The following is a 13,963-nucleotide window of genomic DNA, read 5'->3' as shown; positions in this document are numbered from 1 at the left end:
ATCCTGAAACGTGAAAAAAATCGGGAAAAAGGGCGAGTGGGGCTTGAAATCAAAATTTGGAAAAAAATCAAAAATTATGAAAGTACAGAAAAAAATCGCAAAATATAAAACATATTAAAATCAGTGATAAAGGACAGTGGGGGGGGGGGTTGTAATCAAAATTCGGGAAAACAATTGAAAAAAACACCAATTAACATTACAGCAAAAATCACTACAATTTAAAGAAAAAAACGAAAACAAAAAACAGTAAAAATTGAAAGAAAATTCACAAAAATTCTAAAACGTGAAAAAATCAAGAAAAGCTCCTAAAAAATTCGAAATAAACCAGCAAGTTTTGAGAAGCTCAATCAAACTCCGTAAGAAAGAGAATTCTGCAAAACTTTAAGCTGAAGCTGTTAAATTTTACTGGCTTTATTAAAACACATTATGCACACACTATAACTAGTGTTACGATACGAGGAGGTTCGTTGCGACTAAATTATCAATCCACCGACGGTATTAATCGTCCGTGGATGATTTCCGCTAAAACTGCTGACCAGCAGTTTCAGCGGAAATGTGGCGTTATCGCCTCGATGTGCCGTGTGCAACTTTGTATCTGCGGATTTTCGTATCTGCCGATCAATGGCTAAAATATCACGTCGATAAAACTGTCTACATTAACATCGGCTTATCAGTTGGGTAAAAAACTAGAAATTATACGTATTAGTGTCGATGTATTTGTGGATGATCGACTTCCACATCGACATAACATCGACAACTCCAAATTATGGAAAAGTGAATAATTTTATCAAGGCCATTAAAAAATTTTTCTCCCTTCAAACAAAGATCATCTTTTCAAATGTTTACTGAGCTTTTAAACACTGAAACAGAAATTTTAATTCTGAAAAATTGGTCGACATAGTTGTGGATGTAAATTTCGAGCATCGAATTTTACATCAACATGTCGACATCGCATGTCGAGGTATCAGAAATAATGAGAAAATTTCAAAAATTTTCATTAACCTGGCTTCTTTAGGGACAGAAGATTCCTATTAAATAACTTATTGGTCACTTTTCCATCATCATGTTGAAAAAAACGTAGTCGATGTAAATGTCGACTAAATGTCGACGTCTACAATTGTTGTACGGGCATGTACAAGCTCCATCCAGTTCCATCAAAAAGTGCAGTGCTTCAATGAGAGACATACTTTACCATTCTTCTTATGCCATGCTATGCTATGCCTGCTCATGACAACACTCCACCATTCTCCATACATAGATATGCTGTTACAATATGAACTTTGTTAGCAACTCATTCTTGATAAATACTTAGCCATTTTTACCTATCATTTTTTGTAAACTTGTACAGTTGGAGAGGAGTGTGTGAAAAAAAGGGAACACCCATACTTCAGACTCAATATTCTTTGGCTGATCAGAGAGCTAGTGAGTTGGTGATATGATTCCCTAACAGTACCAGAGTGCCGTCCTAAATAAAATTAATTACTTACAGGTACATCACATTCCCAACACCACATTAACCCTTGGAGCACACAGGAATCTTCTTCACAATGACAAATTTTAAGATTAATGGATGATGGTGTGAGTGATTTGATCTGAGAAAGGGAACATATTATATGATCAGATAATTTTATCATCTCATAATTTTGAAGGTCCAAACAGGGGTTTCATTTTGTAGATAGGTATACTTTTTTCTGTTTTTTTTTGTGAGGTTGCTTTGTAACTTTTGTTTTTTGCCCGCATATAAAAAAAAATTACAATTCATCATCACCAAATACCACCAGGACCATAAAGTGGTCCAATTTTCAGCCAAAAGAGAATAACAAAAAGAAATAAACAGAACTTAAATTTCTAATTAGACATCAATGAATAATATGTAGGTATTATAAAATACACAGTCTAGCCATAATACTGAACCTAGTACTTTAAATATTTTTTTGTACGCCAAAAACAAAATATTGAAAACGTAAAGTGATTATTTATGTAGGTATTCAGAAAGTAGATGAAAAAAACTGCAATTTGATGCTGGTAAAAGGATTTAACAAAACGAGACTTGCACATAAAATGTAACAGAAGACCCATGTTTGCAAAAGATTGAAAAATAGACCGTAAATTTTTGGATTATTTTTTTTTTTTACTAAAATAGTAATTTGATGATCCTAAATTAAGTACAGAATTATTACCTATTTTATTAAAAAAAAAATATGCGTCTAAAAAAATGACAGAAAAAATTATGGTAAATTTTTCACGAATTTTGGCGTACAAGTGGCCTGTTCTTTGTGCCTTTCCCATTTTATTAAACTCCTTCCCCTACCATCATTTTGCCGCAAAATACGCCGGGCCCAGTTCAACTGGCCCTACAGAGCGATTTGAAATTTCTGGGCCAAGTTGAAAAATCACCGGAAGTTCCAGAATGGTCCAAAATCAGTAGTTCTTGATGTTTAATAGTTGAATTGATTTGTATTGGCTCACTTTGCTCAAGCATTTTATTCTTAAAAAATTTCCAAAATCGTCTTGAAAACAGATTTTTTGAATTTTTTAGGTTTTCAAAAATTCGTCAAAAAAATTCAAAAATGAATTTCCGCACCTGAAATATGAGTTAAATTTGCAAATTACTACCATAAAAGGCAGTCAGATTTCACTGTTTCAAGAAAGTAAAAAATCGCCACTGGAACAAGCAGTAAAACGTGTTGCCAGAATTAGTAATTAAATTATGGAAATAATGATCAGTGTAAAACTACTGCTTTTAAGAGTAACTTTAGATTACTGATTTTAGCAGTACTGTTTTACTGCTTTTTGCAGTCACGACATTTTGCCTTCTTGAAGCAGTGAAATTTGACTGCAAAGCAGTAAAATTTCACTGTTTCAAATTAAGTGAGTACGTAGTTTTCTTTGAAACAAATTGCAATTTCTAATTTAATTGAATATGAAACTAGTCGATATTTTTTACAATATTGATATGTAGTACTGTATCGCTTCAAATTAATAAAAGTACAAAAAAAAACGCAAAAACTATCTTGCAATCAGTGGTCTGTCACTTTTGTAGAAAAGCGGTTCAAAACCCGGTTGATGATGACTGGGGTCATGGGTGAATTTTTATAACCTTTACCTGTGTGATTAACCAGTATGACGCGCATACCTGAGAACGCTAGTGAAGTAGTTTAGGCAAACCTCGCATCTAACAACAAAACTATAGGTTCAAGTGCCAACTTACACTAGGCAGTAGGCAGACTATATAATCATGGTGTAAACATCCAAATAACAAGTTAACCTTGATAATAGATAATTTTATTTTGCTGCATTATTTGTTTCCTACATCTACGTATGTAAAAGTGGATTAGTGGACATACATAACATGACATTACCTACCTACTTAAAACAGGTAATCATATTCTTAGACTTACTCGCTACTCTATCTACATACAAGATACTAGTGGGAGTTACCATACTTATTGTGAACAAATTACAGTACATACTTACAAATTTACCAATATGAATACAAAACAAACATCAAAACCATGCTCAGGATGGAATACTCATGAGCATATAGACAATTAGACATAAATCAGCAAAACCTCTCTTGCAATCAATATATTAGCTGAATCTTTGAAGTTACTGGTATCATCATCGAATTGTATTATATTTTGTACGTGGTTGATGAAATCCTGATTTATCAACCTGCCGTTTGTGTATTTTTATATAACATCAGGGTAACTGTCTTGGAGTCCATAGTCCCCGCTACAGCACATTTGCTCTCAACTGAAAATACGAGAATGTTCAATGTATTTGCAACTCAAGTCCAGCCTCATTATTCAGTTGAGTTGGTTTGTTGGCCCACCCATGGTTGATTGGCGCAGAAAAAACATGCTGCTTGGGTTTTCTCAGTAGTTTTAAAACTAGGTGACTACAAAATAATGTCTGTACAGAAAACACTCATCAATCACTTTTTCAACCTAAAATACGGGTCAGAGCATATCAGGAGGGGGGGGTATGGTTTTGTGAGAAAGGTCCATCTTATGATGCTAGGAAGAGGGGAAAAAATTAGCCCGAGCGTAGCGAGGGCAAAAGCTTTTGAAAATTCTCATTTTAATACGTGAAAGGACAACGTTTTTTTAATAAGAGGACGTTGATTGTTTTGGTTTCAAAATTTCAGAATTTGAATGATTTTTTTTAGAAATTTCAAGTTTGAAATAGAAAAGCAAAAATGCCCAAACAAAGTGAGGGCAAAAAAAAGCTCACGAAATTTCGTGTATTGATGATTTGAGAAGTAAAAAAACATATTTTTTTTCGATCTGAGGAGTTTATTTTTGAATTTACGTGAACATTTTTTTGAGTTTGAACATGGATTTTCAGAAAGTTTGTTTTTGCAACAAAAATACTTACTTTCATGTAAAAATTCTCACTTTCTGATAATTTTGGCCGCAACAACAGTTTTTTGTTGCAATTTATGCAGTTTTGATTTTTAAAAAAAACTTTTATGGCAAACTGTTGCCAAAAACTCTTGTTTTTTAACTTTCAACAGTTTCAGTTCAAACAAACAAGTAAAATAATTTTCGATTTTGGCCAAAAAAGTAAGATTTTTTGATAACCTTATCAAACTTTAATAAGAGAGGCTTGAGTGTCTAAAGTTTTGAAAAAAGTGTAGAGTTCTAGATTTTTCGTCATAATCTTGAGAAGAAAACTGAAAAGTAAAATTTTTCAGAATTTTGGTAAGCAACTGATTACTTTTTGGAAAATTTGGAACATAAAAGCAAAGCTTTCTGAAAATGTTGACTGCAGAAAACAGTGTTGTTGTTCAAATTCAAAATAAAGTTCACGTTTCCGCGTCTTTTATTACACTCTTTTTGCTTTAAAACGATACCTACCTAACCTAAATCAAGAAACTGCAATGAATCAACTTTTTTTTTTTTTTGAGAAACCACAGAGCAGGTATCTACAAAATGCTGATGGGTTGAGGGATACAAATAGTATGATGACTGGACGCTATGGTACTCTGTATAATGCAAAAATAGATATTAGATATGAGGTTATAGTACCAGCTACCAGCTGGCAGTTATATGGCATGTCATGTCTCTCCCTATTTTTTCTCCTTCCTGGTATCCTGGTAGAATGTGACCATACAGAGTGAGGGGTAGGATTGCTCTTAATTTTTTTCATTCATCACACTCTTGTTTCATTTTTCATATTTTTTAAACTACCATTCCCTGTCCATAGTTTAGTTATGGCAAATACACTGCTCATAATAATACTAGCCATTCTACATACATAGATTAAGTATTCTGTTACAATATGAACTTTGTTTAGCAACTCATTCGATATAGCCATTTTTTCTACCTGTCATTTTTTGTAAACTTGAAAATTTAGAGAGAGTTGTGTGAAAAAATGGGAACTGAGGAGATATAATTTATGCAATCGTAAATTTCAACAGCTTTCGCATGTCTTTTAATGAGAGTCTTATCAATTTACATTTTCAATCATGTTTAAAACCAATATTTCCGACTCAATCTCCAATGGGTGATCAGAGAGTTGGTGAGTTGGTGATATGTTTCCCTAACAGTACCATAGTGCCATCCTAAATAAAATTAATTACTTACAGGTACGTCACATTCCCAACACCAATTTTAAAGCGGTCCAAACTATAGACTTAGCTGCCAAAAATCGAATTTTGAAACGAAATCCGTAAAATTCTGGATATTTTTTTTTAGGTCGCTGAAGTCGATTTTGGCATTTATTTTACCCCTAACCTCGAAATGAGCCCTCACATGGGGGAAGGGGTGGTGCAAAACATGAAATTTCGATAAATTCCAGATGGGTATCGAAAAATGTTTTTTTTTTTTGGGGTTGCCAAAGTCGATTTTAGCATTCGTATTTCCATGGTTATTTATTTTTCACTTGGAAATATTTTTTAAAAAATAAGAAAAACTGTACTTATGCAACTTTGCATCGCAATGTTTTCAAATGGGGCAAGTTGGCGCAGAAAATTGTTTGTGGATGTTTTTCTTTACATGCCATAGTACCCCAGGGATGTGATATCCACAAAAAATCTTTGGGAAAGAAAAACAATATCAAAAAAAAAATTTTTTTTTAATAAAAATTTCAATATAAAATTTACTGATACCTATAAAGAAAGTGTGACCCCGCCATTTAAGGCATTATAAAATTATTTAATTATGAATATGGATTTTGATAATGTAATTCAGTAAAGTCATGACTGCATGAGTTCATTTTTGACCCGTTCATAGGGATTTGAAATTTCTGGACAAAGTTGAAAAATTCCTGGAAGTTCCAGAATGGTCCCAAACCAGTAGTTGTTGATGTGTGATAGTTGAATTATTGATTTGCATTTGCTCACTTTGCTCGAGCATTTTTTTTTTTTTTTTTTCATGAAAAATCTTCAAATTGCCTTCATAAATTTTTCAAATTTTCAAAAATTCGCCAAAAAATTCAAAAATGAATTTCAGCATTTGAAATTTAGGTTGAGGGTGATTTAGGTCGTATCATTTCGATCTAGCTGAGTTTCATTCGAACTGAAGGGAGTGAATTCAAAAGGTCCCATGAACAATTCAGTTAGCTCTTCGAATTATGGCTCTCGATCTTGATTGGTTTTTCCGAAGTCAGGGTGTGTCAGGTCGAATGTTGTGCTTGTCAGTACAATATTCGTCGAATATTTCAAATGATACCTTTAGTATCGTGTTATACCTATTGTTTTCATCAAAACTTTAAAAAATGGAAAGCCTCAAAAAGATACGATCTTGGAGGCTCGTAAATTGCCTCGACGAGACGCAGCGATACGACGGCGCACACATAAAGTTCAGCAGCGGTATTTCGCGAACGCTATTTGCATATTTTTGGTATCTGGTAGGCTCGACAAACGCTGACAGGGCAAGGGCAACGGCTATACGATGACGAAATTGATGGCTGGCTAGGGCTAGGTCATACCTACGATGATGCAGCAGTAAGCAGGCGGATGAGGTAAAATGTACGAAAATTATTTCGCTTGTTCGGGTGAATATTTGAACTAAATTTCAATTAAACTTCGGCTGCGGCGATAAAGTTAACATTATTGAGAGCAGCGGCATCGACATCGGCAACGAGAACTAAATCCCGATAAATTTATAAAATTATTATTAATATTACGTTGAAAACGTATCGTACCTATTCACAGTGTAATAACGATTGCCTCTCTTTTGCTAGTTCTGTGCTTCGCTATCCCATTCCCTCCCATCATGGAATGGGTTGTTGTGTCATCATCGTCATCGTCGCTCGACTAAAATCCTATATCCTCGACGTACCTACTACCTACTAGTCTGCTTAAGGGCCCATCAGACAAATTGCACGTTGGCGAAATATTATTTTCGCGTCGAAACTGAACGTGCACAGGGGGCGAGGAAGGGGGATAGGTTAAAGGCTTGATTTACATTTTAAAATAAGGATTTAAGCTCGCGTTTCGCGAGTCTTTGCGAAACGAATTAAACTCGAATCAGCGTTCGCTTTGCTAATGTCGCTCTGATGTTCTATGCAGCATAGCTCTGTTGCCAAGTTTTATTAATTTTTCATATTCTGTCTCCTGTTATACTTGTATATTTTCTGGGTGGAATTTTTTTACTGTTCGTAGTTCACCCGATGATGTATCTCAGTGATTTGCTCACTGCGACTTGAAATTACATAATGTGGAAACAAGGGACCCATTCTGTTTTCTGATTCATTTCAATGCACGATGATGAACGCAGAAAAATGTTTCCAACTTTTCTGAAATTATTCACGGTACTACGTAAGTTCACACGACGACACAGGCGAAATAAGGGAGAAGGAGAACGAAGAAAATACTTCTTATGCGACTTATTAAAAAAAATAAGTTTAAGGTTATTTCGCCGCCCGAGTTGAAATAAACTACCATAACCTCGCGCGTAATATTATTAAGCTCTCTTTTTTTTGTCGCTTCATTCCGCTTTAATCTTCGTCATCTTTTCTTCCATTTAGTTCGCCTGGTAAACCTCATCATCGCCTTCTCTTCTCTTCCCTTCCACCGCTAATTCGAGCGTTTTAAAAACTATATTCGAGCTGCTTATTTTTTTCTTCGTCTTTATTTTCCAACTTAGTTTTCAAATGTTGACCGTATAAACACCTGCAAATACCTCGCCAAAGCTTCGCTTTATTCGTGGATGTTGTTTTCGTCATTTTTTTGCCGGGGGTGGGGGAGAGGGGGTGGTCTCATTTGACGGTAATACCGCTCAGATCTTCGTAAAGTTCGGTTAGGTATTTGTTGATGAAAATTTTCTGCGAGGAATGTAATTTCTATTCAACGCTGGGTTAATCTCGATTTTTTGGGTATCTTTTGAAAATCCAGTCAACGATTTTGGTCGAGAGATTGGAGTAATTTTTCGAAACTGAGTGGAAAAAATGAGAGGATTAGTGAACGGTATTGATAACCATACATAGGTAGGTACATAATTGTGAAAATTCCTGAAAATGAATCAACATTGAAGATGTGCCAAGATTCAGCTGTGCACTGTGGGGATTTCTTAATGTGGCTGTATTGAATATATTTTTTATGTAGAATTAGTCGTTCACCTTTCTAAATGTGTAAATGAGAAACTAGTAAGATAGGTATGATTACCCCAAAAAAAAATTAAAAATTAAAATTACTTACTGTGGGCGAGAAGAGAGTTTTGGAAGGTTTTCATACTTTTCAAAATTTCTCATGACTAGCTTATTAGATTTTTGAAGGTATATGAGCTTGAATAATATCCACTTACTTATTTTTCTGATATGATCATCAAGTAGCTTTTACACTTCACCAATTTAAAAAAAAAAATTACGAAGATGTGATGTGATGTACCAATTCTTACTGGAGTTGATCTTCAGGGGGAGGGGATACACGTACCTATAATAACAACTGAGGGTGTGCTTTTGAAATGAACAATTCAATTGATTTTGTTTTTTTGGATTCAGGAATAAATAATGAGCATTAACAATCGACTCACCCACTCTTTAAAATGTTGTAATAAATGTCACTAATACGAATCCGTTGTTAGTTAACCCAAAATGACCATTTTTTGGGCTCCAGGGGTTCCCAAAATTGTAAATAAAAAAATAATTTTGAAAATCACTATTTGAAACACACTAGCAAGTGCTCAGTAATTTTTCGTATGATTTTTCCTGTAACTTTCAAAATTGACCTATTTTGGGTCAAATTTTGAGATTTAACTCTACAAAAAAATAAAAATGTCAGAATTTGACCCAAAATGGCTCAACTTTGAAAGTTACAGGAAAAATCAAATGAAAAATTATTGAGCACTTGCTAGTGTGTTTCAAATGTAAATGCAAGAGTGGTTGAGTCGATAACTAGCTGGTGCCAAAAAATGGCCTTATCCCAACTCCTCCTTTGAAGCGATGATCAGCAGTTGTTTGTCCGTTATTATTAGAATTTTAGCTGAAACTTCTACGCAATTTTTAATGGGAATAAATTTATGAATTTTCAGTTTATGTAGCCAATCAACAAACAGTATTTTGACACAATAGCAAAAAGGGACCCGATTGGCAATTTGTGCTGTCAGATTTTTAAATCTGACTGGGAATATGACTACTGAACGAATCTGACGACGAAACGGAACTAATGTGACTGGGCTTCTGACTGGGGATATGACAACTGTTATTATTGGCGAATGGGTCCAATTTTGGGTTCCAAATAGTGCATATTTGAGCCAAAACCGATAATTTGTCCATTGCTCATAAAAAGTGGACTTTGAATATTTATTTACCATTTTAAAAAAATTTCACCAAAAAGTAGTCAGAAAAAACAAAACTAAGTGGTGATATGACTGGTGATCTGACTGGTCTTAATTGTGTTCCAAAGAGGAAGCAGCCATATTGTATTTTATTGCTTTCTGATTGGTTGTCATTTCTGACGACGAAACGGAACTAATGTGACTGGGGTTATGACTGGGAAAATGACAGTCATATTTTTCAAATTTTTGCCAATCGGGGACTGATTTGGAATTAAATTTTTAATATTTTTTTATTCATGTATACGAATGATTTTATTTAGTTGAATGTTCTATACATAATTTAAGAGATATTTATTTGACATAATTTTAATAAAAGTAGTGAGTATAGTGGTACAGTACATTATACTTTATAAATTACCTTTAAAAAAGATCAAGAAATGAAAAATCAGCTTCCAGTTGATATTTAAAAGCAAACATAGCAACCAATGCAACCATCAACTAATATTATGAAAGTAAGAGCAAAAACTATCTTGCAATCAGCGAATAGCTGATGGCTTGTTTTTTCTAGTATTCTAATACCTATCGTATTTCTGAGTTTGAATTTCATTGATCAATCCAAAAATTTAATAAATACACAGTAATCAAATTAAAACTGTTTTTAAAAAGTGCAAAACTATGGTAGGAGATATTGAAAGCTCCAAATCTTTGGAAATTTACATGGCCTTCATTTTCTGCTTAATTCAAGACCTTACCAATGGTTTGCAGAATGTAATAAGTTCTCTGCGTTAGGGCATTAGGCTTTTAGAATGGGCTGAGGGCAAGATTTCAAATGATCAGAGTTTTGAAATCAATTTGGCTACTTCGTGTTTTATTGAAAACGCTTATTTTCGGGTATTAAGCCGGATTCACAGTCGCACTTGAAGGTAACTGATTACGAACAATTGACTTGAAGCTCAACTAGCAACACGTGTGTTGCTCATCAGACCTAAATGGTCCTTTTAGGAGTTTTAGTAGGTACCTACATAATTATTAGTCATTATTTTAGGATTTTTACATCATTGCTACAAGCGATAAAATTCTCATTTTTGAAACATTCAAATGAAAAATGCAAAGAATACTTACTTTCAATGTCTTCCGATAGAAGAAGTTTTCCCAGTTCGTTATTATTCCATCTTGTTTTTTTTAACGCGTTTATTCTTGAGTCCAGCCTATAAAGAAATTTATTTACAGTTCATGATGAAGGATTTTAGCCACATTCATTGGCGACCTTTATTTTTGAGTTGAAACTTTGAAAGTTGCTCAGAAAAAAATTAGTTCAGGAAGTGCCCTTTGAGGGAATGTGTGAGTCCATAAAGAGAGCGATACCTATTTCGAAAAAATTGTGGTTTTTTAGCTATGGGTCATTCCATGCCAAATCGGCGGATTTTTGCACGAGGGGTCTTCGATTTTTTTCAAAATCAGATCATTTGTAGAGGTCATTAAACGATGACGAATGACGCAAACCGGACATTTTTTCGATTTTTTTTGACGGAGCTGTGGCGCTTCAAAGTTCTCCAAAATGTTCAAAAATGGAAAATTTCAGTTGCAAATTGCTCCGGTTGTACGTGGTATAGAATTTTGAACTTTTTTTCAAATTGTAGTACTTTGAGAGGGTAAACGACGAGTGATGTCAAAATCAGTGTTGCCACTTTCAAAAACCTAAAAAAATCGATTTTAAAACTTATAATTTAAATATAACCACGATGTCCGCCAGTAAAAATTCTGAAAAAATTCTCAGTTTTAGTCCTTTTTATGTAGAATGACATATCAAAAAATTGGAGGGGCCTTTTTTTTCATTTTCGAGAAAAAAAAATTACAAGTTTTACAATTGCTGCAAAAGTACCATCAGAAACCTAAAAAATGAAAATTTTTGCATTTTTGAAATATTTTACCGATGTGTAGACGATAATGTGAAAAAAATCCCCCTCCCCCCATTTGTCAACGAATTGACATTTTTCGTGCGATAAATTTTTATTTCAAGAGTGAAATACTTATATGCATTTTTCGTCAATTTGTCGACAAATTGGGGCAGGGGGATGTTTTTCACATTATCGTCTACACACTGGTAAAATATTTCAAAAATGCAAAAATTTTCATTTTTTAGGTTTCTGATGGTACTTTTGCAGCAATTGTAAAACTTGTAATTTTTTTTTTCTCGAAAATGAAAAAAAAGGCCCCTCCAATTTTTTGATATGTCATTCTACATAAAAAGGACTAAAACTGAGAATTTTTTCAGAATTTTTACTGGCGGACATCGTGGTTATATTTAAATTATAAGTTTTAAAATCGATTTTTTTAGGTTTTTGAAAGTGGCAACACTGATTTTGACATCACTCGTCGATTACCCTCTCAAAGTACTACAATTTGAAAAAAAGTTCAAAATTCTATACCACGTACAACCGGAGCAATTTGCAACTGAAATTTTCCATTTTTGAACATTTTGGAGAACTTTGAAGCGCCACAGCTCCGTCAAAAAAAATCGAAAAAATGTCCGGTTTGCGTCATTCGTCATCGTTTAATGACCTCTACAAATGATCTGATTTTGAAAAAAATCGAAGACCCCTCGTGCAAAAATCCGCCGATTTGGCATGGAATGACCCTTAGCTCATACTTATTGTTATTAAGATTCTGCGTCAACGTACGTGCCATTTTCATCAAAATTCAAGATCACTTTAGAGTGCTACAGAGCGGTTTGAAATTCACAAATCACTTTATTCATCAAGATTAATCCGTGTTCTAAAAATATTTGCTTCTCAAATATTTTGTATTGATTAGGTATCCCAAAGAATCGAAAGATATCTCTTTTGAAATTGAGAAACTGGCGTAAAATTGTATATGAGTAGATAGCTTTCAGCTCTAAATAAAGGTTTGCAATGAATGTGGTCAAAATTCTCCTTTTTTTATTTTGCGATTCACTCTAAGCTAGCTTTACATTTATTTTTGAACCAATCCCGCAAGCCTTTCATTCATCGCAGCACTTTTCCAAGTTGCGAGCATTAGTCCAATTTAAGGATTTCTTGACTGAAAAATTGTAGCAAATAAATTTTCTGCATTTTGAATACGAATCAGGTGAAATTAACTGCTTCAGTTGTCAATTCTTATCTTTGATTCTGGTAAGATCTAAGTTCAGTCCAACAGCTTTTCACCATACCTACGCCATAACGTATGCGTAGATCTTTGTTTGGACTTATTTTGACTGGAGGTAAGTGCAGAGCTGTTGCTGTACCTCTTTTTCTATCAGAAATTCCAATAATCCCTGCGTGTTCGAATACACTTGTTCTTCTTTACAACTTGACAGTCGTTATTGCCAATAGACATTATAGTTTAACGTACAAACGTTAACTTGTTTTTTAGATTGTTAAGTAACGTTTCTGTTGAAACGAAAAGATCAACGAAGAAATTGGAACTAAAGTTTTTAGTCATTTTAGCATCTTTGTAGAGAGTATCTTTCAATCAGACCATAAACAACACCATCTCCTATTAACCAAATAGAATGCAATGATGATAGTTCTTGCATCAAGAATGTGAGTTCTCGTCCATCATTTCATAATAGCATATCCAAACAATTCACGTGATAAAAACAACTGTATTTTCCTGCAGATAAGTACTTTCCAGTTGTTTTGGGTCTTCCTTCCAAAACTTAAACAACATAGTTAGGTATTCCTTATGTAGTTCCACGTGAAATATTCTGGTGTTTATTGGCAAATAGAGTTCTTGTTTTCCTTTATTACACAGGAAAATTTTTTTTGTTGAACTTTCCTTGTCTCACCCAATCATTTTTTTCCTTTAGGTGTAAGTAGCTAGTTCACAAAAAAAATTTCAGCAAAATCGGTGAAGATTAGCCCATGCCTCTCGATCCCTCAATGTTCTTGTGGGTAGGTATTAACATAATGTAGGATTTGACATGTGAAAAAAATATAAAACTTCAGTTTTGACTGAATTTATTTGAACTGGATCGTTTGAATCTTGAAAAGTTTACTAAGTGTGAACAACTTCAACGTGTTTTGATGAATTCTCAACTTTGAGGGGTCCATTATTGAGGAGCCACGAACTCTCAAATATTATGAAAATTTCGGATTTTTGCCTTTGGGTGTCTGTAGTCATCCACAGCAGGACCCTTTCAAGTTATGAATCCATTGTAAATTAGGTACATACGTGATATTGTTCGTATGTTTGCTTCACATGGTCAAAACTCTCGA

At 33.9% G+C, this 13,963-nt stretch overlaps 1 protein-coding gene across 2 annotated transcripts in view; it reads left to right on the top strand.

Moving 5' to 3' along the window:
• LOC135840888 (5-hydroxytryptamine receptor 1-like) overlaps nucleotides 1-13,963 on the top strand; it is a 919,288-nt gene that overhangs the window by 296,029 nt on the left and 609,296 nt on the right. The gene's annotated exons all lie outside the window — the stretch shown is intronic.

Source organism: Planococcus citri, chromosome 3, assembly GCF_950023065.1.
Source record: "Planococcus citri chromosome 3, ihPlaCitr1.1, whole genome shotgun sequence".
Taxonomy (NCBI): Eukaryota; Metazoa; Arthropoda; class Insecta; order Hemiptera; family Pseudococcidae; genus Planococcus; species Planococcus citri.
Note: the sequence above shows the minus strand (reverse complement) of the source record. Positions and strands in the feature narration are given on the sequence as shown.